This window comes from Protopterus annectens, chromosome 6.part0 (assembly GCF_019279795.1).
Source record: "Protopterus annectens isolate FY-2018-M chromosome 6.part0, PAN1.0, whole genome shotgun sequence".
Classification (NCBI taxonomy): domain Eukaryota; kingdom Metazoa; phylum Chordata; order Ceratodontiformes; family Protopteridae; genus Protopterus; species Protopterus annectens.
The window spans coordinates 1,253,843,183-1,253,870,460 of record NC_056737.1 but is presented as its reverse complement, the minus strand read 5'-3'; positions in this window follow the sequence as shown (position 1 = coordinate 1,253,870,460).

Here is a 27,278-nt window from a genome sequence, read left to right as displayed (position 1 = left end):
ATAAACACAAAAAACACAACAAACACTTACCTTAAAACTGTTAGCAGCTACGCATATATATATATATATATATATATATATATATATATATATATACACATACACACACACACACACATATATATATATATATATATATATATATATATATATATATATATATATTTGTGTAAGTGTCTGTGCATATAAGAATAGCCAGATAAGTAGATATGAAACAAATACGTATTCTTTTTTCTCTCAGTGTGTAAATTGCAAACCATCAACAACAAGCCAATAAAAATCCTGCCTTGTCCTGCTATATTGATTATTAACAGTGAATAAGGTAACCATATTGCAACCTGCTTAGGTGCACCAACATAAGTGTGTTATTGCTGTAACTGCTATGGCACACATGTTAACATACAACTTGTGACTGAACAAAAGGCAAGCAGCTATGGCCATGCAGTGCAAGTACTGCCATGCCTTTTTTGTTTGCTACATTAAGATATTTGCAGTATGAATGTACAAAACTGTATGGTATTCATTTTTGCACACTATGTGCTGGGTATCATTATATCCACTCTGAAACATTTCTTATCAAAATAGCACCCTCTGTTTTATCAGAAAAGTGCACATACAGTACTGTATTTCTGTAACAGTTCATATGGACTTGGTTATAGTTGCTGTGAATATGACTACTGAAAAGGTGGAAAGGAGGCACTAAGCCCCCCCAACCCCTTCAGAATATCTAAGAGTGCATAGACTGCTGCCAAATGAAACGATAAAATACCCTTATATGGCATCCTAGCAGAACAAGTGAACAACTGAGCATAGGTTCATAGGTTCATAGATAGGTACTAGGCTATTGGCCCTAGGGCCTATATAAGCCTAGCCAAAAATGTACCCTGGCTTTCGCAACCCAAGAATCAAGCACCCTTTCATTCTTTATACCTCCTTACTTCCCCTTATTTACTTACTTCCTTACTGCTATCAAATTCTCTTTACTGACTTTTTCTCTAAATATGCCATTAAGCCTGTTTTCCCCTTACTTCATATTGCAGTTCCTGTTTGTATCAGACTAACTTACTTTTAATTTTTCTACAAACTGTCTAAAATTTCTCTAAATATTAAATGATTGTCATATAACTTGTATTGATTCTTAACCAATGTTTTTATATTATGTTTAATTTGTTATAATTATGTAAACTGTAGATTTTTTGTTTTATATTTGAAGATTGCAGAATTATTGTTCTTAAAATATTTTGTAATAATTTGGAGTTTTCTCCCCAAGCCTCTACTGAAAATGGACTTCTATGCAATTGGACTTTCCCAGTAATCGAATGCCTAATAAATAATAATAAATATTAAATAGAACAAGCCACCTATAACATTTATTTCACACCAAAAGAAGACTATCATATAGAGCAGTCTGGATTAAGTTTACATTGTTTTTCTCTTCACTGACTGCAGTTATCAGGTGACGTGTGGCACTTGTATTATATACACACTTGTTTCTGCATCTTCATGCTTATCAGGCTGCTATTTTATTCATTTATTAACCCAGTAAGCCCATTAAACACAAGTGTCTCTTTTCATGGATGATCGAGGAATATATTCTAGTTAAATGACTTGCTCAGGATTGCAAAAGTTTATAAGTGGGGACTGTGGGAATCAAATCCAAAAATGCATGGTTGCTATTTTAATGCTTTTTAACATATAATTCTAGCATTATGGCACCACACAGTCACTTTTAAGTCAATATCTCTGCTTTTTCATTTGCATTGTCTATATTTTATTTTATTAATTGATTAACTTTTCAGAATTAGGATTCTAAAACTTTTGCAGATATGTTTTACTGTTTTGAATATTATAATGGTTTGCAAACAAAACAAAGCAAAACAAAAAAAAACATGGAACTGATTTGAGCTCTGCCAAAAGTTTACATGAGTTGTACTGTATAGCTTTAATGTTTTCGTGCATGCATGAAATACTGGATGAGAATCTTTGTAGGTAATATTATATTGGAAATGTCCTTATCAAGACAAATTAAATATTAGAATTCTAGTCTCTGTATATTTTTAGTTAGCTATTTGTAAAACCATATATAAGACAATATTGTGTTTATCACAAAAACTCCACGTTAAAATTCAAACCCAGTACTCTTCAGATGAATCATGAAATATAAGCTTGTATTTTCTTAACACTAGTAATAGCAAACCAAAAGCATACATTCATTATACTTTATTTCTTCCTTTAATACTTTAATTGTAGTCACAACATAGACTCACATTTTTACATTTTTATATTTCTGGATGCATAATGACATGTATGTATGCATGTATGTTTGTGTACATATATAGATATAGATATAGAAGATATGGACATAGATATAGATAGATAGATAGATAGATAGATAGATAGATTAATGTTAATGTTCTGGTCAAACAAAATTATTAGTTACACATATAAAATACAATGCAAAAATACAACAAGGGGAATATAGGTTCTGATTCTGAAGTAACTGTCATTTTGCAGGACTTGTTTTGATCGGGTTTATATTTCCCCATAGCTTCTTTTTTTAGTCAATGAATATGTGTGAAAAATAGAAGTAACACACCATGTCAAATAAATCCTCACCTTTTCATGCAGTTGGCAAGTGAAGAATTCTGAGCAAACAAGCTGAATTTGTTGCACAAAAGACTGATCCTTCTGACCCCTGTCTGGAAGACGACTAGCAATAATACGCAAGCCTGGCCCTTATCTCAAACATGTGCATGTCTTGAAGCTCTTTTTAAACATGCCCTGAAATCATAGTGTGCATAAGGAGCAGAAATAAATACACAAAGAAGAGTGGAGAAGTGCTGGGGGACTATCATGCCTCATTACACCTCTGCAGGTGAACTTACAGTAGCAAAACCCGCCTTTCTAGCAATAAAATACTTTACACAACGTCTCCAATTGCACCTCAAAATATACTTCTTTATTTCGTTTACCTGACAGAAGTGAGATAGTCTGGAATTCTTTTTTTTCAGTACGTGACATGTTACAGGTTTGAACCAGACACAGTAAAGTGGCGTATTCTAAAGATATCCATTTTAACAAGCACATTATGTTAATATGATACAGTAAGTGCAAAGGTTCAAATTGTATGTGCCAGATTTAGTTACTGCTCTCTTTTTTATAAGTGTAATATAATTTAGCTCAGGCTTTTATTTAAGGTACTCGATACAAGAAGGAATAGTAGTAGATCAGCAGTTGTTCTGAATATTTTATTAACCCACAAATCATGTTTTCTTCTGTCTAATTATGATTATACAACAACATGTGTGGCTGCAATTGTTCATTTATCTCTAACTCACATGATGTTTTATTTAGAATGCAACACTAATTGCATGACATCCTTGGCAGACTTAGTTAAAACAGGTTGTCTAAATAAAGGAAAAGCATGTCATGTAACACTGAAATGAAATATTTTTAGTTAAATTTGTTTATATTTGGGATATTCTCTTTAAATACCTAAAACAATATTTTTGTAATAAATTTTGAAAGTGTGAGTCCAAATGATATGAAAAAATAAATGTGATTCAATAGAAATAACAATGAAATGCAGAAGTTGCTGTTACACATTAAAGGCATTTTTGCAGGGCTGCACCCTGCATGCCACCACTGTTTGTATATACTAAAGTTTAACATCATTTTGCTGCAATAGAACAATTTCAGACTTAGTACATCTTTTCCCTAACTGCTCATGAATGTCCACAGTTCTAAGGATGATACTGACAGTCTTCAGACTTAACAACAGGAACTTCTTAGAGTACCCTACTTTGAGTTTGAGAGTCATCAGTTCAAGTCCCAAAACTGTGAAAAAATAAGTGCAACTAATTAAAAATAAGACAGGGCTGTGAAAGTTGGTATTACACATTAAGATTTGGAACCTTAGTAGCATACTAATTTATTTGTTCATGAGTAGTTAATCCATTTATAGTATAAAACATTTTATTTGGAAGAAAGCTACTGCTGCCTGTCTACCTGTAACTGTATTAGTGGACTGATGACTTGGATAAAGAGAATGCTTTTTAAGGAAGTTAGAGTGTGTGATAAATTGTTTTTGTACACTACTCTCAAACATATATTGTAATCAAAGGGAAACTGGATATAAATTTAATATTAAATAAATTAATTTTTATGCCTTTAGTACAAACATGTGCAGAATTATAACTGCATTGTAGAAAGCTACCCGTAAGTTATCTTTATAGTATGTACACACACACACACACACACACACACACACACACACACACACACACACACACACATTTTATATATATATATATATATATATATATATATATATATATATATATATATGTACAATGTTTAATTTCTGCAACAATACAACTTGCACGCAAGACTCCTTGCTTTCTAAATTTAGGTGTTTTATGGCTGTGCAAAACCATGCAATTTTAGGTTGCAACTGACATATGAAGCCACAATGTTCAGAAATTAATGAATGCTTTCAATCTTGCTGGCAGAAGTACTTTATCATTCATATGACTAAATAGACAATCAATTTAACAGTCATCTACAAAGAAAATAGGGAAGGAACAAATAAGCTATGAAAGATGAAAAGAAAAGTCAGCCCTCTCTCTTATTCACTTTTAATGGCTAATATCAATACGAACAGGACCAGTATAAAGAGGTTAATGAATTGCAGATATCCTTTAGAAAGTGATTGACTGTTATTGAAGCACAGTTAAATCACTCATAAATATTTACTTTTATTAGCAACACTGGGTTGCCTGTTATTTTCCATTGATTTTTCAAACCTGGCAAAAACACCATTGACTATTACCAAGTGTTTCTTTATGTCAATAATTTCATGCATCAGAACAGTTCAATAACATACCAGTGTTTGTTAGACCTTGTTAAAATATATTTTAATAGCACTTGTTTGTGAATGTTTAATGAGTGATGATACAAAGTTGCCACAGAGTTCACAGCATTACCAAGATTATGCTCTAAAGCCTTTCCCTGCCTATATATATCCATGGACGTTCAGTATAAATTCTTACGTGAAGGTGTCATGGCGTCCACATTTGCATTTCTCATACCTGCAGTGCAATAATCTGAGTTGAGAAGCTGAAACAACTGATTCAAAGATGGGAAACAGGTTTTAAAGACTTTCATCAAAGGGGACAGAAGTACTTATTGGTCAAATGTTTTAGATTTAATTAAAATATTTCCTTTTGTAAAATCACTGTTTAATTATGGGATAGACTGATTCTGCTGATAGGTTTCATTATATACAATAAAATACTTTCCACATAGTGCTGCTAACTGTTTCATTAAGACTTCTTTTATCTTAGAATTTAGCACTGTAATTTAAAGGGACACAGAGAGAAAAAAAATCCCTCATGAAAAACAACAAGGAGTTAACATTTCCCAAGGCAGACAAGTTTCCAATTCAATTAGTTTTAATGAACCTTCTGCTCACTGGTTACTGAGCTAGAAAGAACAGCAATAAATGCCCAGAGGTAAGTGAGAGGATATTAAAGGAGGACGTAGTGTATAGTATATAAATTATATACATTTTCAAGTTAAAATGACAAGAATTGCATTTGACTTAGTTTTGCTAAGAACTAAAAAGAAGATAAAATATATAATTTTTAATTTAGGTTACATTCAAAATCATGGCTGTCATGCAATACCTTTAAACAATCTGTGTTTGATCAGCAGTGATGACTTTTCCTTTTTAAACAGAGTAATTATGCAATTAGCTATGATGTAGAAGGTATCCTCAGTGTTGTATGTTAAATGAGAAACTGCTAAGCTATGTATGATTAATATGCTGAAAGAAGTAATATGCACAAGCTTCATTATGTCCTTACTTTGCTAGGATAGAACAGTTCAGTAAGTCTGTCTGGTAAAATAATTTTATATAGCAGTTCTTTTCAATGTATTTATAATTGGACTTAAAATGTAGCTACAGTGAGCAATATAATGAGGTGAAATAAAATGTATCATGTTAATGTTTGAATTATTATGTATAACTGCCTCTAAACTTTTTATATATGAAAAAAAAATTAAAAATGCCATACAAAGTACTGAACATATTTTAACAATAGTCCCTTTTCACAGAAAGTCTATTTTGTATCCATAGTTAAAAGCTAGCCAATGTAAAATATTTTCTAGAGTATTATCATTCTTCCTGGGTGGAATATAAATGCAGACAATGTATCTGCATTTATTTTTGTTTATTAGTTTGGTGATGAGAATTTCTACATTGCCAAACTGTGGTGGCTGTTGGGTGTCAATTGTTATTGTTAGGGTAGACTTGTATAGTACAGCTACCCCGCCACCTTTCCTGGAGATCCGGTCCAGTCTGAAGATGTTGTACTGTGGGGGTGTTATTTCATTATCTTTGATTATTGGTTTTAGCCAGGTTTCTGTGAGGCAGAGGATATCAAGGGAGTGAACAGCTAAAAAGTCCATGTAGGCTATGGATCTTGTTGTTTAGGCTTCCGATGTCGAGATGACAGACCAGAAATTAGTTTGGAAGTCTATCAATCTGGGTAGTACACGTTGGGTTTTTAGATGATGTGCTTGGGTCTACTGTTGTGGATGGGTCAGGGTTGGGGTGGATGTTTCCATCCTTCATAAGATTAATTTTTAAGTTGCTTATGAAATAAAAAAATGTGTTTATGATTTTTTTCATAGCTTTTGGTTTTTAAGGTAATGTAGCGGTATTTAGTCAGGTGATGGTAACTGAGGTGTGAGGAATTAGGAGAGGGGGTGGTTATGTGATGGATAAACTTATTAAATGCAGGGTTGGTGTCTGAGAGTTTCGGTATTGGATTTCATTATGCTGTTCATATTCATAGGAGCTTAGGTGATAAGGAATGAATAAGAGGGGTACTAAGGATAGCAGCATTAGTGTTTTAGCTGTAGTCATAGTAAATTACTAGGGTAGGGTCTGTATTGAGTGTATGTGGTGGATAAATGATTAGAGAGAATAGAATAGCTATGGGTGGGTAAATATGGATAGTGGGGTGGATAGAGGGTGTATTATTGTGCTAGGAGTTTGCTGAGTTCTAGAAGCACATGAAGTTGGTTAGCAAATTAAGGGGGCATGCCAGTGGTACTATAAATGTAGTACTACCGGGGGCAGGTGGGATATGGGGGCAGGGTGGGGCATGGAGTGAGCGAAGCGAGTGGAGTGGGGCTAAACCTGTAAAGCAGATGCCTAGAGGCAGCATGTGCAGGTATGAGTTGCAAGCATGCTTTTTTGTTTTGTTTTTTACAATGCAGAGAGCCCATTTTCCAGTTCCCTTTTGTAGCATGCTTGTTTCACTTAGATTATTGAGAAATGCACAGTTTGGAGGTACGGAGCACACTACGCTCATCTGTTGAACAGTAGAAAGCACGCTGTTTTTTCCTTAATTGGGGAAGAAAGAGGGCTACAGGAAAGTCTAATCCTTCCAACCTAATGCTTATCAGCTTAAACAGATTACAAGCGGGGGTTATGAAGACATTCATCACTGCTTTTTTGGACCCAGTTTGTTAGGTTTACAGGTGACAAGATGTTTTAGAGGATATGGACCTTATTAAAACAAGTTCCATGGTGGGGAAAGTATTCTGTACTTGTTATTCCCAGGGGGAGGTTAGGTAGGTACACCTCAACCAACTGGGACCTGATGCACTGGTTAATTTGAAAATGGCTGGTCAGGTAGGTGATTATGTAACCTCCATGCCACAGCACTAAGTATGTCTAAAGGTTACATACTGAGTGCATTACTCTTAATGGCAACACAATGACCTTATGATATATATGAAAGAACCGCATGGCCAGATGGAAGCTTACAAAACAGAAAAGCTAAGAAGTCACTTTGCACCCAGCAATAATGCAGAAAATGAAATATACAAATTCAAAAATATGCACCCAGCAATAATGCAGAAAACGAAATATACAAATTCAAAAATATCAAGCAGAAAGATGAGTCCAATCAAATGTGTTATGCTTACCTGAGGGTATTGACTATAAACTCTGAATTCTTTAATATGGAAGTCAATTAAACATGGCAAGGCATGGAGGAAATCATTAGCTGAGTTAGAAATTAATTTGGTTATGCTGTTAAAAGTTCTGAGGTCCCTCAATGTAGCAGTAATTCAGGAAAAGAAGTCTAGGGTGGAAAGACATAAAAGTTAATAAAACGAAAAGCAAAAAAAGGTAAACAATGAAGAAAAGTCCAAATAAGTAAAAAATCATGCATAGATGCTACGTATAGCTTGACAAACTGTACAATACAGTACTGCTACTGTCATAGACACAACCTTCATAAGCTATGGAGCCAACATCTGGGTAAGGTGGGCATAAAGTGAAGAAGGAGGACCTACTGCACTGAAGTATGCAAAAGCAGAAACATGGTCTCAAAGTAAAAAAAAAAAAACTGACCAGAGACACAGACAGAGCCAATGAAAGAAAGCAGGAAAACAAATGCAAACAGAATAGATATAAAAGATAGCAGAAATGAAAAATGATGCATGATTGTCTTTAAATAAGGAAACAGTGTGAAGAAGCCAGGACTTAGAGGAAAAAATGCCAAAATCAATAGATAAGGATGCTGGTAGACACACAAGGCTCAAATAGCCATAATATAGGAGTAAGACAGTAATGGGTTGAGACTAGAGCTGCAGAATATTGATAAAACAAAATATGCATGCAGACCAAGCAAAACCACTGACAGGAAACTCTGTTTTACTGTGGAAGAAAACAAACAAAATAGATGTGAGAAAAGACCTTTTTCATTTCTTACAGAGAAGAAGGACCAAATTAATGAGATGCATCACGACTAAATGAATGGATGTAGTATAAATACAGCACAAAACAATTGTTGAAATACAAATATCTGAACTCCCAAAATAACCATGGACTGATGTGAATAATGACCTTGATGGGCATTCATGCAATAAAGACCACTTACCAGTTGTCACTGATGACTCCTTATGGTTCCATGTTGTAGAACTAATATATTACATTATAGAATGACTGGCCATTAACATTCAAAAACAGGCATGCTGATTGGTTAGCTCAACCAGCGTGTCCATTGTAAATTGAGCATATTCACAAAACCAGTAACCACACAGCAGCTGCTAATAACAAACAAAATCACCAAACCTGATGAATGCAAATGCCATGCCAGTAAAATGGGATACAAAACGATTTTATTTTAAAAAACAAAGAATGAGTGCTTTTGCCCAATTATCGTAAGGACTTCCTCAGAATCAATTAACACAATTCCATTGGGGTTTCAAATTTCCTACTAGAAAAGTAACGTGTTCTCACTGAGAACAGTCCAATAATCAGTGGCGGCTGGTGATTCAAATCAAAGGGGGGGGCTGCAGGAGACAGCTGAATGGGTGGGGTCAATGGGAAAGGGGTTGTGACTAACTAGAAAGGGGAGGAGCTATGCTCAAAACTACAAAAACTGTAACTTTAATTAAATACACTGCCCTGGGTGCCAAACCGTCATTATGAAAGTCCAATCAAGACAAAATGAAGTGTAGAAGAAAAAAATATTTCAATGCATTGGCTGCATGACAGCTTACTTAATATCTAGATGGAAACAAAAAGGTTGTGAGGCATGAAAAAATAAATTACTTTTTAAATACATTACTGGAATGCCAGTCAAAATCAAGTATAAGAAAAACAAGCAGCACTCAACTCAAACCACTTTTCCTTTCACTGCAGTTCTCATTATAATTTATATTCAGCTTTATTAAAGTACCAAGTAACATGCTGAAAGTAGCAATCTCTGTGATACCCCCACTTGTAAAAATGTTTCTTATCCAAAGAAGACCTGCTGCCTGACAACTATCTACTTGTTTCATGGGGAAAACATGATCAAAGTAAAAAAATGAAAAGCAAACAAGAAACAAGCTCAAGATACATTGCTTAAAGGATTACTGTACAGGTTATGGACCACACACGATAGATTGGCATTCTGTTTAGTTTGCAGGTAAAGCCTGTAATGAGCTCTTAAAATAATGTAATCCTGTCCTTTATTACAAATACTGTCATATGCATTTCAGTACCCAAGGCTTATACATTATCTAGTTATGTAAGTATTCTCTGCATGGCAACAACAGAAAGGCTTTCAATGTTTGCAATTCTTTAACAGTGTGCTTATTAAAGCTTACTTGCATCATACAATCTCAGACAAGCTTAACTGATGGCCATTAAAGCATTGCTACTTAAACACAGAACAACAGGCACTTTCTGAATAATAATAAGCATAAATCAACAGTATAAAAATATGACAGAAACCAGAACATTCTGCAGAATCAAGGACAGATGAAAAGCCACTGTAGTACTTGTGTCTACCTTGGATGGGGGGATACTCTGCACATTTACACTGCATAACTGCTCCTTGCCTTGCTTGGACACATCCAGAGTCACTACATGGGAGAGTGGGGTGCAACAAGTATGTCACAATTTGAAATATCTCTGGCTGACTGTGATGGCCCTGCACATTTGTCATACCTCTCAACCTCAGAGCAGGACATCTGGACAAAGCCATACATAGAAGTGGGACAAAGGCCCAAAAATAAGGAACATTTTTAATTAAATATTGCTCTTATAAACTTAGAAAGATAATAGAATAGTAGGTCTTGCATTAGTATGAATTTTCTGAAGGGTATGAAATCTGAAACTCAAATGTCTGTCATTATTTTCTAACTTCAGTCTTTAATGATTTGCCAATAATTTGCCAAAAAATGCAGTTTTATGAGAAATGGACCAAAATGTGATGCAAAAATATACAATAGCCGCACAATACAGCTAGGAACCTGTCAAAGAATGGACACTTTTAATGTTAGTACTGATAACTTTAGCAGTTGACAAAATAAAAGAATCTACATGCATTTCTGAAATAAAAGTAATCTATAACGCTGATTAGTACAGTTATTTATTATTTGTAAACCCTCCACTTTTTCTTCCAAAATTACCATTTTGTGGAGGGATTATTAGGGGAATAGCAACATTTTGAGCCAAAATCGGGGACAGTTGAGAGGTTTGGATATGCCTAATTCTATAAAGCAATTTATTTGCATGTACCTCTCAACCTATTAATGCAGGAAATCTGGACAAGGCCAAATATATTGGGGAAACATATAAACAGTACTAAAAATTGCTCTTGTATAAACTGAGACAGTTGATAAAATATAACAGGTCTTACTTTAGCATGCATTTTTCTGAAGGTTATGAAGTCTGAAACTCAGCGTCGGTCATTATTTACTGACTTAATTCCTAAATGATTTGCCAGAAAACTACAAATTTTATGAGGAACAAACCAAAAATAAGAAGCAAAAATCTATTAATTCTGTGAAAATCTGGACAGATGAGAGGTATGGTTCAGCTGGGGCTGTCTTTGAGTTTGCCACCCTTTCCCCTCACAAAATCATGGTCAAATGCAGCCTCCCTCCTGCAGCCATTCCAATGAACCATTACTTAGCTATTTCACCCCATTTCCTAAACACTAATGTGCATACTGCCTTACTTCTACGATGATTTGGACTTCATTTGAAAGATTTATTTTGCATTTTACAGCACAAACACTAAGACATCTGCTAAACGAAGCAATGCAGTCTCACAACGAAAACAGACAGCATTAAAACTTCTCTGCCCTTGAAACTCACATTCATTGAAACAGAATTGAAACTCACACTTAAAGAAAATACATTTTGCCAGTGTCAGATACAGATTAACTTTGAGCTGTTTTCAAATCATAGGCCTCTTGCACACGAACCATACACATGCTCTTTGATACACCTTCCTAACTGTATTAAATTATATTCCTTGTATAATACAGTACAGTTGTTAGAGGGCATTTTAAATTTATTGTTCTGAACATTTTTCCAGTAAACAATGACACAAAATGCATGTACCAATAATGACAAAACTGCCCAATTCAGAACATTTTCCAGTAAACAATGAAACAAAATGCATGCACCAATAATGACAAAACTCCCCAATTCAGATAATTTCCATCATAAAAGTCTACTCAAACTTCTACAGTCCACCAGTATCAGTAAATATGCACAATCTCTGAAGTAGTAAAAGTCATCTAAATAATTTCCACATTAAAGAAATCTGTAACTAATGAAGAGGTTGCATTAAAAAAATGATAAGCTAGTAATATTGCAATAGGGAATGGATGGCAAACTTATAACAGGTTCAAAGTTACTAGGTATCTTCACCAAAAAGGACTGCAGCATCCACCCCCTTTACAATACAGTACAGTATCAGCAATGCATCTACTTACTGTGGGAGTAGAACCCACAGCCTTTTGCATCAAAAGCAAATATACTACCTGTTGTGCTAATAACAATGCAAGCAACTTCACTATAAGCAGCACTAAACTTTTGTTCCCCTGCAACTCTCAGCTTCTTGTAAAATCTACTTGACACTCAGCTGTATCTCTGAACTTTGCAGCAGAAGAAATCTGGAAAAAGCCAAAATGTATTGGGGGAGAGAACAAAAGCCCAAAAATAGGGACACATTTTAAACATTGCTTGTATAATGTTGGAAATTTGCTAGAATAAAATGCTGCATTACCTCCATATATTTCTCTGCCAAGTATCGAACCCAGGACCCTGTGCAAAATCATCAGAGCAACATACCACCATGCCAACTCATCTGTCATGTGAAAAAGAAGATGAGTGAAACTTAAATGGCTATCATTTACTGAATTCGGTTCTCACCATAGCTGTCAACCTCTTGGCACAAAACACCTGAACAAAGCCAATAATGGGGGAATACAGCCCCCAAACATATTCAGTTAATTCATTTCTCACCATAGTTCTCAGCCTCTTAGCAAAAAACAGGTAGACAAAGCCAGTAATGGGGGAATACAGCCTCCAAACATATTCAGTGAATTCAGTTCTCAACATAGCTCTCAACCTTAGCACAAAAAACTTGGACAAAGCCAATAATGGGGGAATACAGTCCCAAAAATAGAGACAAATTTCAAATACCCATGTTATAAACTTAAAAAATTGCTAGAAAAAAAGGTTTTGTGTTAGCATATACTTTCTGAAGAATATGAAGTCTGAAATTCAAATGCCTGTTATTTTTATTTATTTAACATTTGTTAACCAGGAAAGTCTGACTTGGAACAAAAGCCAATTTTCAGCAGAGGCACAGGGAGAAACACTCCAGACATATGCCTTTGTAAGATGGGAGAACCTGCAGACTCCACACAGAAAGCACCCCAGCTAAGAATCAAACCAGAAAACCTGTAGCTATCAGGCAGCAATGCTACCAATGAACCACTGCACTACTGATTGTGCAAGGTAAGAAAAATACAGAAACCACAGATTTTATGAGGAACAGAACAGAACAAATATGACAGAAAAATCTGCATTTATTTTACAAACGGCGGTGGGTAGGGAATTCAGGCCTTTGTCACCTACAACCAAGGTACAGGATTCAAGCCTGACATGTTCTCTCTAGCCACCAGTATACAGCAACTAGGGCATTTCACACACAGCTGCACTGCTGCTTGTAATGCAGACATTACATGCATGGGTCAGACTCCAGGGCCTTCCATTGCTGTATAGCTTCACTCACTAAGCTCCTGTGTGATGTCAGTGATTCTGTGGTACAGCCCTTCCTTCCTGTGGATGTTGCAGTCTAATCCCTTTCCAGTCTATGCAGTTGTAACTAACTGCATAGACTTCTGGGACGGTGAAGGTCTGTGATTTTTGTCATTTTGTTTAGTTTCTTTTTTCTTTCTTTTGGGGTCTTTTTTCTTTCTTTTATAGCTGGGGGGGGGGCTCGAAGGTCCACGATTTTTGTCTTTTTTTAGTTTCTTTTTTCTTTCTTTTGGGATCTTTCTTCTTTCTTTTACAGCTGGGGGGCTGCAGTCCTGCAGTCCAATAGCACGGGCCATCCTTACAAATGCTGAGAAAGTTCCAGATGGCTGCAAAACATTGCTATGTAGACAGGAGGGTAAATGAATCTCTATACCTGAGCAACTGTAGATGTTCACACATCATATTAAAGTAATGCTGTTTCTTTCCACAGATCACCCAAGAAGTATTACTGTTACAGGAAAAAAAGTGAATTATCTAGCAAAGTTATTTCTGAATATTTTGGAGTCTGGTGTATAACCCATGAACTATCTTGTGCTAAACTTTTAAGTACAGAATTTTGTGACGAGTAATAAAGATGCAGCTCCTAAACTGCATTCCCTTATCCTACACAGCCATATCTTCATACATTTGGAATATTAATTACAAAGTCAGCTAGATACTGAAGGCAGGTCAAAGGGCTGACAAGTATTTATTTCAGTTATTGCACATGACCTTGTTATGAAAAATAAATCAGTTTTGTATTTTGGAAAAAATAAAAATGTTTTGCATTTAGAATCACAAGATTTTGAAATGTTTTGAAATATTGGTCCTGCTTAAGTAATGCCCAGAAATGTGAAAAGAATATCTTGAGTTAAATGACACATATGTTTATATATGTATGAAATTCTCCTCACAGAAAGTAGGAAAGTTTAACTTCTAAAAGAGACAGATGCACTATATCTGTATAAATCTCAGAGATTTGACACGTCTAGACTCGAGTTCTTGAATGAGGTCTATGTCTGTTGTGCAGTCTAAGGTACATGCTGAAGAAGCTAGCAGTATGGCATCTCAAATATTAAGCGTTATAATAATCAAAACCCTCATCTGTATCTCTTCCCGACCCTAAGGCATGTAACACTTTGCTCCACCACCTAAAAAAAAAAATACAGTAAGGAAGCAGTGGATGACCCAAATGTTATTAATTAATTTATGAATACAGATTCATGCCAAGTTATAGTAAGACATGCAGATAATATCCAGTGTTTTCTAAGGTTTCCTGGTAGGGGTTAGTAACTGTATTCTTTAGCAGGTATCCTGAGACTTCATCACTGATCAAGTTGACTGTCTTGATGAAAGCTGCGTAAGAACCTTACCAATTCATGCCTCAGAAATTCAACTTTAGTTTGCTATTCGGTATTCTACCCAGATAAATCCTGGAATATGCTTATACCTAGTAACTCTACATCATTTAATTCTTCTCCTTTAACTCTAGCCCTTATCCTGTGGCTACTGTCCTTCCCACTTGTCCCTCACAGTAATGCTAATATCCTGCATTTTCTTTCAGCATCTTGGACATGGATCCATATACAATACTGATGTTCATGTATTGCAACTGTTGTGTCACTGTCATTGCCATCTGTATATTGTGTGTACTTAATGCTTCACTGTATATACTGTATACTCTTAACACTGTTACTTAAATTGTAATTGTTTTGTATATAATTAATATCGTCAATTTGTTAGCAATGTTAGTTTCTTTAGTATTTTACTGTTTTGGAGCTTTTCTCCCCAGGCCTTCACTGAAAATGGGTCCTGGCCCAGTCAGACATTACCCTGTAAACAAATGTAATAAATAATTTTTTTTACACTTTCTATGGAATGTTCCAGATATCATGCAAAATCCTGAATTGCAATGTGAGATAGGAGACTGATCCCAGAAAATCTGGACAACAGCTCTTACTCTGCTTTGTACATCACTAACCCCAGCTGACAAATTATAGCATTAGGTTTAAATTCTCTAGGTACAGTTTAATGTCATTATATCCAAAAAAAACACTCCGGCTAGGAGTTCACCTTTTACAAAGAATCAGATTTAAAAAAATGTAACAAGGAAAGCTGTTAAATTCTACTCTATGTTGCATCTTAGCAAATAGAGAGTTCAGTCTCTGTTACCCCTTTTCTTACATGACTAGTACCCTAACAGACATATTTGCTTCTCATAAGGAGGAGACCATTACTGCATACCTTGAATGTGATGTATCTTAGCACAAGGAATGACTATATAATACCTCATTTATTCTTTATTGCAAACATCTGTGTAATTAGTGTCTCCTTGATAATTGTTAGAGAACAGCAATTAGATGGGGTAGACAATCTGTGATACTTTTATGCTGCACACTGAAAAAATTAACATGTACTATAAAGTAAGGATAACGTGAAATTATAATGGACAATATTGTAATGCACAAAATGTAGTACATTAAAGGGCAAAATAATACAAAGAAAAGTGAACAATACATAACCGAATATAATTACAACGATTAAACATTTATTTGGACTATAAAGACCCAAAATACTTGGGTCTTGCAAGTAAAATAATTCAACAAAGTTTACTGATGCAAAAGTAACTGATAAAGCTTCTGAGGACTGTAACTTCACATCGAAAACACCTCACAGCATATTAATGGAAGAGTGTTAAGAATAAATAAATGAGCATTTTATTATCTATATTTTATCTGTTAAACAACCAAATCTGCTTGGCTCAATGTTTTTATTTTTTTTTTCATGTGGGAGCCTAGCAAACTACGTGTCTCTGAAATGTTACCATATGACACAATCTGTAAATGCCAGAAATGTAATATGAGATCAATTAATCCTGGAAATGTTTTGTTTGTATTAAAGTTACACCATGTAGAACACATATATCATTAAGGAATATAAAGGTCTAATTCTTGGTAAAATTCCAAGTAAACCCCTGAAGTTAAGCATTCTCACTGTGATCTGCTCTGACCAAGCTGGTTTTATCAATGGCATCTCCTTGGTTAGTGTTATAAGATCCTAACCATCAGTACTTGATGAAGTAGATTTATACTAATTCCTAACAAGATAAGTTGTATTTTACAAGAAGGCCTTTGATTTTGTGTGCTGAACTAACTTGTTTAATATCTTCCTAAGATTCAGTTTGGTCTAACAGCTAAGAAGATAGATCTACCTACTCCATGTGTAGCTCTTTACTAATCACAAATCACTTTTTATGTTTAATAGAAGTACATACTAAGGACATTTTATATTACCTCTGAGTTTTTGTTGCAATCTTTAAACCTTTATTAGAAAGATACATGGTTGGATGAAGTCCTGGCTGTGACTCAAGTGACTCTTGCTCAATTAGAGAACTCAATCTCTATGCAGTCAGCCTATAGGAGAGGGTGGAACAGCTATTTTGCCAACTCACCTATCCTGGGGAAAGGGGTGGGATTAACAGACAAAGACTAGTGTTAATTGGTGTAGAGAAATTGTGCCAGTTTGGAGGCATGTGCCTATGCAATGCATATTCATAGGTTCATAGATTAGTACTAAGCTAACTGTCCTTGTGGGCCATTTTAAGCATAGCCAGTTACCCCATGTGAGACTCAAACCATGCGCCTTGTGTTTGTAAGATAAACAACTTAACCATTGTGTCAACCTCTCATATGTAATGCAGATAGGGAACTGGACAAGAGAGTGGGTAGGGCATTTAAAAAACACTCTGCCACTGCCAGTATGGCAGCATACTGGTTCAAAGGTTCATATGTGTGTACTAGGCTAATGGCCCTGGAGCCTATATAAGCCTAGCATCATGCCACCCAAAGTTAGTTTCCAGTGGCCCTGTCAAACAAGGCCACTGAAGTGATCCCTGGAGTGAACTTCCTATTGCCCATCCACTCGCCAAGATTTCTCTTAAAGAGGGCCAGTGAAGTGCTCTGCTTGACATGAATGGGAATTTTATTCCAGAGTATGGGAAGTCTCTGGGTTAGGAATTTGTCCCTCCAGCATGTTCTGTTTATTGTGGTAATGAGGTTTAGGTCGCTGGAGCGTGTGGCATGGAGGGATTGGTATTTCTTTAGGTGTAGCATATCTAACAGCTCTGGGTTAGACATTGCTTTGTAGGTCAAGCACAGATCGCCTCTAAGTAGGCAATAAGAGGCAGAGTATAGCTGGAGTTTTTTGAGTCTGTCCATATAGGGCATGTGTTGAAGGCCTAAGATTCTCTTGGTGAGGTATTTTTGTGGCTTTTTCAGTTGTTGTAGGTGCCTAGTGAGATACATACCAAATGGGGCGTTGTATTCTATAATAGATCTAATGAGGGATGAGTAGAGAGGGATTATGACCTCTTTCTTCCTGGATGAGAAACCTTTTGTAATGAGATGTGCCACATAGAAGGACTTTCTGATTACAGTGGCAATGTGGTTATCAAAGAAGAGGTTGCTGTGAACCTGTGTCCCCAGGTCTCTTATCACACCGTTGGTGTTTAGTGGACTACCGCCTATGTGGTAGTTCATGGGCACTGAATTTTTCACAAAGGGAATGACAATGCACTTTCTGGCATTGAGCTTAAGGCCATGGTTCTGGCACCAGTCATTAGTGTCAGTGAGTCCTTTTTGTAGAATGTCTACATCAGTTGGAGAATCAATAATGGCTCCCAGCTTGCAATCATCTGTGAACTTGGTCAGCCAGAGTCCTTTTGTGTTGGCTTGAACTTCAGAGAAGTAGCCGCCAAACAGGAGAGGACCTAGGACCGTTCCCTGTGGGACACCACTTCTAACTGGTTGGTAGTCAGTTTGGAGTCCGCTACTTTCACAGTGTGGGTTCTATCAGTGAGCCAGGTGGCAACCCATCTTATGACAGAGGGGTTTATGCCTAGTTTAATGAGTCTATCTATGATACCTGAGTGAGGGATGGTGTCGAGGCCTTGGCAAGATCTAGGTAGGCTGTGTGAACTACCTTGCCCTCATCCACATGTCTGGTGACAGATCCGAAGATGTCTATCAGGTTGAGCAGGCATGATCTACATTTCACAAACCCAAACTGCATGGGGTCCAGAGCTTGGAGATTCCCTATGTCCTTATTTATAAGATTCATGATGATGCGCTCCATAGCCTTACATATCAGGCTTGTTAGGCTAATGGGGCAGTAGTTCCCAGGGTCTGTAGTTGCTACTGGGACTATTATACCCCAATATCCTCTCTGCACAGTCTCCAATAACTGTTTTCACTAGGGATTTCCCCTTTTACTGGGACCTGGTCCAAAGGAGAAGGTCATATTGGTGTTATGGAGGATGAAGTGAATGACAGTGTAGGAGTTCCAGGATATGATTGATGTCATAGGTTGAAGTAAGAACCAGAAACCAAAAAATATATATATTCCTACAAATATACCAATAAAATAAATCATGCTCTCCAGTGCATCCAGAATGACTAGATAGCAGGTTAACAGCTGCATTTTCTTGTGCCAAAATACTCTGGAAGATCTTCCAGCTGTCATCAAACTTTTGGTTGAGTTTGTAAGCATGGCTAGCTTAAGAGTCAACTAGCTTCACTCATGCATATTGTCACTAAAAAAATTAGTGCGTGCCAAGACAGTGCCCCTTCCAGTGTTGCTAATCCCCCTTTCTTAGGAAGGTAGTCTCCCCAAATGCCTTGCACCAAATTTGCACTTCAAACATCTCCAAATGAATCACCCTCCAGTGGTACAAAAGTCTATAGGTTAAAACTTAACTTTACAACTAAGTCATGTTTCCCAAATCATATTGCCTACTTATATCCCTGGTATCAGGAATGTATCTCTCATCTAAGAGGAAAAACATTCTGCTACCTATAAACTAGGAGAAGTGTCCACCCCTACCTCATTCCACCAAGACAGACCCAGTTAGTTGCATGCCTTCATTTAGGAAACAAATATAACCTTTTTGGATGACTACAAGCACAAATCATTCAGCTTTTGGTAACACTAATCAAGAGCATTCCACACTGGGTTGTACACATCTAAATCAGTAACTTTCCAAAGTATAAGAAGGTAGATTACAATATGAGACCTCTCCTCCATATTGAATTTGGTAAAAAAAAAAAAGTAATAATAACACATTGCTGTTCTCTAGGACAAGCTGCTACATTTTAGGATGGGGTGGGAAGCTACCTCAAAGCCAAGGCAGATAGAATATCTAATGTTTGGATATCCAGTGCTAACGAATGTTGAACATAAGTTTCACAAGTGATATTCCCATGAAGACCAACAGTAAGAGATTTTCTAATTTTTCTGAATCCTTTTACCTGCAATAATTGCATTAAAATTTCTCTTGCAAAAGCACATTATCTATACCTGGTTTATTTCTTAAGGGTCATGCCTTAGATACAGTCCCAATTTAAACAGCCTGCATCACACAAAATAACTTATCAAATCAGTTTCACCACTCCAATCAGCAAATTATAGCTTTGTTCCAAATTGCTCAATAATATTGTTAGTTAACTGACAGAAGCAAAGAACACAAATGGAAATCATCATAAGCACCTTGCTTTGGACCTCACATGTACCTCTGCAACTTCCTGCAGCTTCACAGTCTAGCCATTTTTTCCTTGATGTGTGGAGGGATTTTCTTTTATAGAAACATTCACCACTAACTGTAGATACATGATACCTACAAACCACTGGGATTAAAAATGTGAATTATGTCCCCACAATTTAGACTATGAGAAAATGCTCGCGCAGTTTGTGAAGCCTACCTGAAATGATTCCAGGTTACACACCAGTAGCAGTCTCTAGAACCGAAGTCAAAACTCTTCATTGTAACAGCAACCTCTGAGGTATCCCCAAATCCAAAGGCTGTTTAGATGACGTATTTGTGAGAAACTACTTCTTTTTCTCAGTTGGAAACAAGAGTTTTCATATAATTGCATCTACTTCAGAACCAACCTCAGAAAAAAAGAAAACAACAAATACGTTTTTGCTTATGACTATACCACTGTACTCTAAATTACCAGACAAATTTTCTCCTTTTGAAGGATCAGCTACTTTCTCTGCTAATGATCCCACCCCAGCCTCTGACACAAATCATCAAACACAGTAACAGGGTTATGAACTAATGCTTCAAATAATGGTACCATGTTGTGGTACCATGTTGTTTCAAAGTGCAGGAAAGTAGGTCTCTTCTTTATATTTGCTGTGTGTTGGTAGCCAGATTTCAGCTTCTAATCTCTTTATCTGCATAAACAGTATAGTTGTTTCACTATACTCATCAGCAGTGGTTAATTATTCAATAATGCCAAAACCAGTTGCCTAATATACTGTTATTTTAGTGATAAATGCATAATGATTCTGCTGCAAGGGCTTACAGTATAAACATACCTGTGCCTTACAAGAATTAAATAATAAAAATATCCAGTCATTAAAACAAGATTATTGTTGGGACTTTTTATTTCATGTTTCACTGTAAGTTTTGCATGACCATAAGCTACATACATAGTTAACTCAAAAGACCTCTGTATCCCTACGAGTGAAACTTCTGCATCGATTTTAGGTCTTCACCTGATTTCCACAGAAAAAGAGAAATTAACTTTTTTTGCAGGCTTTAGTCATTTTTATTTTGTTTTTCATTTTCTCTTTAAGGTAGAATGCTGATCTAAATGGAGCATTTTCAGGTTTAGGAAAGAAAAACATAGAAGACCGTCATGATAATGAAAACTGCATTATTGAATAAAATAGAAAGTGCAATAGCTGAAGTCATATTAAAGAGATAAATAATTTCAAGAACCACACAGGTTACAAAAGGCTGCCATGACTAGATTAATAGAACCGATCACTTATCCAAATTTCCAAATGTGTATTAACGGAATATATATCTGAATGGAGGTTTATTTACAATAGGTAAAACTTAGAAGATGACAAAGGAAGGAGATGTGAAAATGGGAATCAATGGCAAAGTATTTCTGCTAAGAATAGGGAAGGAAGAAATGAGAGGAGAGAGATAGGTAGGAAGATTTTATGGATTAAAAAGTCACAGTTAAAAGACCTTCAAATCATTCTCAGCTGGGGCGGTTTAAGCGCAGAGTCAGCATTTCCTCCTTGTGTTCTTGTATGTTTCTTTGGGTGCTCTGGTTTCCTCCCACATTCCAAAGACATGAGGTGGGTATACTGCTGGCTTCTAAATTGTGTACATGTTTTTATGGGTGGATATGTTATATGGAAGAAAGGCCTGGCAAGTTACTTCTGTTCCTCTCTAACCTGGTAACCTCTATGGATGGAGGAGGCTGTCCACAGGGCTGTTATAGGAGTTGGCTGTGACTCATAAGCATGTATGGAAAAACAAACTAGGATCAGAGTCTGACGTAAAGATATGAAGATTAAGTTATACTTCTTTTCTTGTATCATTTGTAAGTGACCTCATTGTATAAGAATTTTTGAATTGGTTGTGGAATACCTGGAAGGAGGACATTGACTGGAGTTTTAGTGGAAGGGAGTAACATATATGTGTGTGTGTGTGTGTGTGTGGGGGGGCATGAAGTTTTAATTGAAAAGATTTACAAATTTTGTGGGCCATTATTTAGAAATTGTTACTTAGCACTGTACCATTTACGTTTTGGTACATGGAGGGATTTTATGTCATTGAGCTCTAATATTATAGTTGGTAGTCCTTCTAGTAAGGGCCATAATTTTGAAACTGCAGTTAGCACTGTAGAATGTATTCTTTGGTATATGTGGGACTTCATGTGATGGAGATGTAATATTGTAGTCGGTAGTCATTCTAGTAAGGGCCATTATTGTGAAATTGCAGTTAGTACTGTAGAATGTATTCTTTGGTATATGAGGGACTTCATGTGATGGAGACGTAATATTGTAGTTGGTAGTCCTTTTAGTAAGGGCCATAATTGTGAAATTGCAGTTAGCACTGTAGAATGTATTCTTTGGTATATGAGGGACTTCATGTGATGGAGATGTACTATTGTAGTTGGTAGTACTTCTAGTAAGGGCCATAATTGTGAAATTGCAGTTAGCACTGTAGAATTTATTCTTTGGTATATGAGGGACATCATGTGATGGAGATGTAATATTGTAGTTGGTAGTCCTTCTAGTAAGGGCTATAATTGTGAAATTGCAGTTAGCACTGAGAATGTATTATTTGGTATATGAGGGACTTCATGTGATGGAGATGTAATATTGTAGTAGATAGTCCTTCTAGTAAGGTCCATAATAGGGAAATTGCAGTTAGCACTGTAGAATGTATTCTTTGGTATATGAAGGACTTCATGTGATGGAGATGTAATATTGTAGTTGGTAGTCCTTCTAGTAAGGGCCATAATTGTGAAATTGCAGTTAGTACTGTAGAATGTATTCTTTGGTATATGAGGGACTTCATATGATGGAGATGTAATATTGTAGTTGGTAGTCCTTCTAGTAATGGCCATAATTGTGAAATTGCAGTTAGCACTGTAGAAGTTATTATTTGGTATCTGAGGGACTTCATGTGATGGAGATGTAATATTGTAGTTTGTAGTCCTGCTAGTAAGGGCCATAACTGTGAAATTGCAGTTAGTACTGTAGAATGTATTCTTTAGTATATGAAGGACTTCATTTGATGGAGATGGAATATTGTAGTTGGCAGTAATTCTAGTAAGGGCCATAATTGAGAAATTGCAGTTAGCACTGTAGAATGTATTCTTTGGTATATGAGGGACTTCATGTGATGAAGATGTAATATTTTAGTTGGCAGTCCTTCTAGTAAGGGCCATAATTCAGAAATTGCAGTTAGTACTGTAGAATGTATCTTTGGTATATGAGGGACTTCATGTGATGGAGATATAATATTGTAGTTGGTAGTCCTTCTAGTAAGGGCCATAATTTTGAAATTGGAGTTAGCACTGTAGAATGTATTCCTTGGTATATGAGGGACTTCATGTGATGGAGATGTAATATTGTAGTTGGTAGTCCTTCTAGTAAGGGCCATAATTGTGAAATTGCAGTTAGCACTGTAGAATGTATTCTTTGGTATATGAGGGACATCATGTAATGGAGATGTATTATTGTAGTTGGTAGTCCTTCTAGTAAGGGCCATAACTGTGAAATTGCAGTTAGCACTGTAGAATGTATTCTTTGGTATATTAGGGACTTCATGTGACAGAAATGTAATATTGAAGTTGGTAGTCCTTCTAGTAAGGACCGTAATTGTGAAATTGCAGTTATCACTGTAGAATGTATTCTTTGCTATATGAGGGACTTCATTTGATGAAGATGTAATATTGTAGTTGGTAGTCTTTCTAGTAAGGGCCATAATTGTAAAATTGCAGTTAGCACTGTAGAATGTATTCTTTGGTATATGAGGGACTTCATGTGATGGAGATGTAATATTGTAGTTGGTAGTCCTTCTAGTAAGGGCCATAATTGTGAAATTGCAGTTAGCACTGTAGAATGTATTCTTTGGTATATGAGGGACTTCATGTGATGGAGATGTAATATTGTAGTTGGTAGTCCTTCTAGTAAGGGACATGATTGGGAAATTACATTTAGTCCTGTAAAATGCATTCTTTGGTATATGAGGGACTTCATGTGATGGAGATGTAATATTGTAGTTGGTAGTCCTTCTAGTAAGGGCCATAATTGTGAAATTGCAGTTAGTACTGTAGAATGTATTCTTTGGTGTATGAGGGACTTCGTGTGATGGAGATGTAATATTGTAGCTGGCAGTCCTTCAAGTAAGGGCCATAACTGTGAAATTGCAGTTAGCACTGAAGAATGTATTCTTTGGTATATGAGGGACTTCACATGATGGAGATGTAATATAGTAGTTGGTGGACTTTCTAGTAAGGGCCATAATTGTGAAATTGCAGTTAGCACTGTAGAATGTATTCTTTGGTATATGAGGGACTTCATGTGATGGAGATAAAATATTTTAGTTGGTAGTCCTTCTAGTAAGGGCCACAATTGTGAAATTCCAGTTAGTACTGTAGAATGTATTCTTTAGAATATGAAGGACTTCATGTGATGGAGATGTAGTATTGCAGTTGGTAGTAATTCCAGTAAGGGCCATAATTGGGAAAGTGCAGTTAGCACTGTAGAATGTATTCTTTTGTATATAGGTTCATAGGTTCATACTAGGCTATCTGCCCGAGGGCATTTACAAGCCTAGCCCATCGTTTTGTGGCTTACGCCACCCCTTTAGTATGGGGAACTATACCCATTATTTTGCTGTGCCTCTGTCGAGCAGTGACACTGAGGTAATCCCTGGGGTATATCTGTGATCTCCCATCCATTGGTCAAGATTTCTCTTGAACAAGGCCAGCGAGGTGCTCTGCCTCACATGTACCGGGATTTTGTTCCACAGCATAGGGAGTCTTTGGGTGATGAATCTATCCCTCCAGCACATCCTATTAATAGCCGTGTCAAGGTTTAAGTCTCCCGCCCTTGTGGCTCTGATGGATCTAGATTTTTTGAGGTGAAGCATATTCATCAAATCTGGGTTTGACATGGCCTTGTATGTTAGGCAAAGGTCACCTCTGAGCAAGCGGTAAACGACTGAATAGATATGGAGTTCTTTCAGTCGGGCAGCATAGGACAGATTTTTGAGACCCTTTATCCTTTTGGTGAGGAACTTTTGTGGCCTCTCCAGCTGCTGCAAGTGTCGGGTCAGATACATTCCAAATGGGGCATTGTACTCAATCATTGGTCTGATGAGTGATGAGTAAAGGGAGACTATGACCTCCCTTGATCTAGATGAGAATCCCTTCATGATAAGGTGGGCAATGTAGAAGGTCTTCCTAACTACTTTAGCTACATGGGTGTCGAATGACAGACTACTATCAACCTGGGTCCCCAGGTCCCTGATAACTTCTTCTGTGCTCAGTGGATTGCCACCTATTTGGTAGCTAGGGGTAACCTTGTTTTTCCCGAGAAGGGTATGACTATGCACTTTTTGGCATTTAACTTTAGGCCGTGGCTCTGGCACCAGTTATACGTTTCTGTGAGACCCTTCTGAAGGATATCTGTATCAGATGTGTTTTCTACTATGGCCAGTTTGCAGTCATCTGCAAACTTTGTCAGCCATAACCCTCCTGTGTTTGCTTGTACTTCGAAAAGTAGATGCCAAACAAGAGTGCCAGGACTGAGCCCTGTGGGACACCACTTGTGACAGGCTTTGAGTCTGACATGGCCAGCAACTCTGACCCTGTGGGTTCTGTCACTCAGCCAGTTTGCAACCCATCTTGTGATGTATGGGTTGACATTTAAGCTGATGAGTTTTTCAATGATACCCGAGTGGGGTATTGTATGAAGGCCTTAGCCAGATCGAGGTAGGCTGTATGGACTGCCTTTCCTCATCAATGGCTTTGGTGACTGTTTGAAAAAGTCAACCAAGTTTAAAGGCATGATCTGCCTTTGACAAAGCCAAACTGGGATGGATCCAAAGTCTGCAAATTCCCTATGTCTTTATTTATGAGGTCCATTATGATCCTCTCCATGGCTTTGCAGATAAGGCTTGTCAAGCTAATGGGCGGTAATTTCCAGGGTCGGTGGAGGCACCGCCTTTGTGAAGTGGTACCACAGTTGCAGTCGCCACCCTGGAGTACGTATCCAGAGGTAAGACTTTGATTAAACAGCTGTCCTAGCTGTGGGTTTAATTCCTCATTGAGTTCATGGAGCACACAGGGGACACCATCAGGTCCCATGGATGCTGTGTTTTTGCTTTGGAGAGCAGTTCTCACTTGGGCGCTGGAGATGTTTGGGGGCTGCAATCGTTTGGTATAGATATCTCTCCTTTGGGGAGGGGGGAAGTTTGCACTGAACCTGTCAGCCAGTATGTTGGCAATGTCTGTAGGATCAGTAATCTTCACATCATTTTGAACTAGCTCTGAGCATATCTGGGAGTTTCCTCCCAGGTTTCTAACATAGCTAAAGAAGGCCTTATGATTGTCTTTTGAGTCTTTAGCTATTTTTCTCTCGAAATTTGCTTTGGATGATTTTATGAGAGCTCTTAGTTTTTTACTTATAGTGATCAAGGGTGTCTTACCTTTTAAGGATTTTGCTCTATCTTGTAGTAGCTTCCTCCTTTTGTTGTAGAGTTTGTTTATGGCTGGGGTCCACCAGACTGGACGCTTGCCTTTGGTACAAAGACTATAAGGGACTTCATATGATGGAGACGTAATATTGTAGTTGGTAGTCCTTCTAGTAAGGGCCATAATTGTGAAATTGCAGTTAGCACTGTAGAATGTATTCTTTGGTATATGAGGGACTTCATGTGATGGAGATGCAATATTGTAGTTGGTCGTCTTTCTAGTAAGGGCCAAAATTGTGAAATTGTAGTTTGTACTGTAGAATGTATTCTTTGGTATATGAGAGACATCATCTGATCGAGATGTAATATTGTAGTTGGTAGACCTTCTAGTAAGGGCCATAAATGTGAAATTGCAGTTAGCACTGTAGAATGTATTCTTTGGTATATGATGGGCTTCATGTGATGGAGATGTAATATTGCAGTTGGTAGTCCGTCTTGTAAGGGCTATAATTGTGAAATTTCAGTTAGCACTGTAGAATGTATTCTTTGGTATATGAGGGACTTCATGTGATGGAGATATAATATTGTAGATGGTTGTCCATCTAGTAAGGGCCATAATTGTGAAATTGCAGTTAGCACTGTAGAATGTATTCTT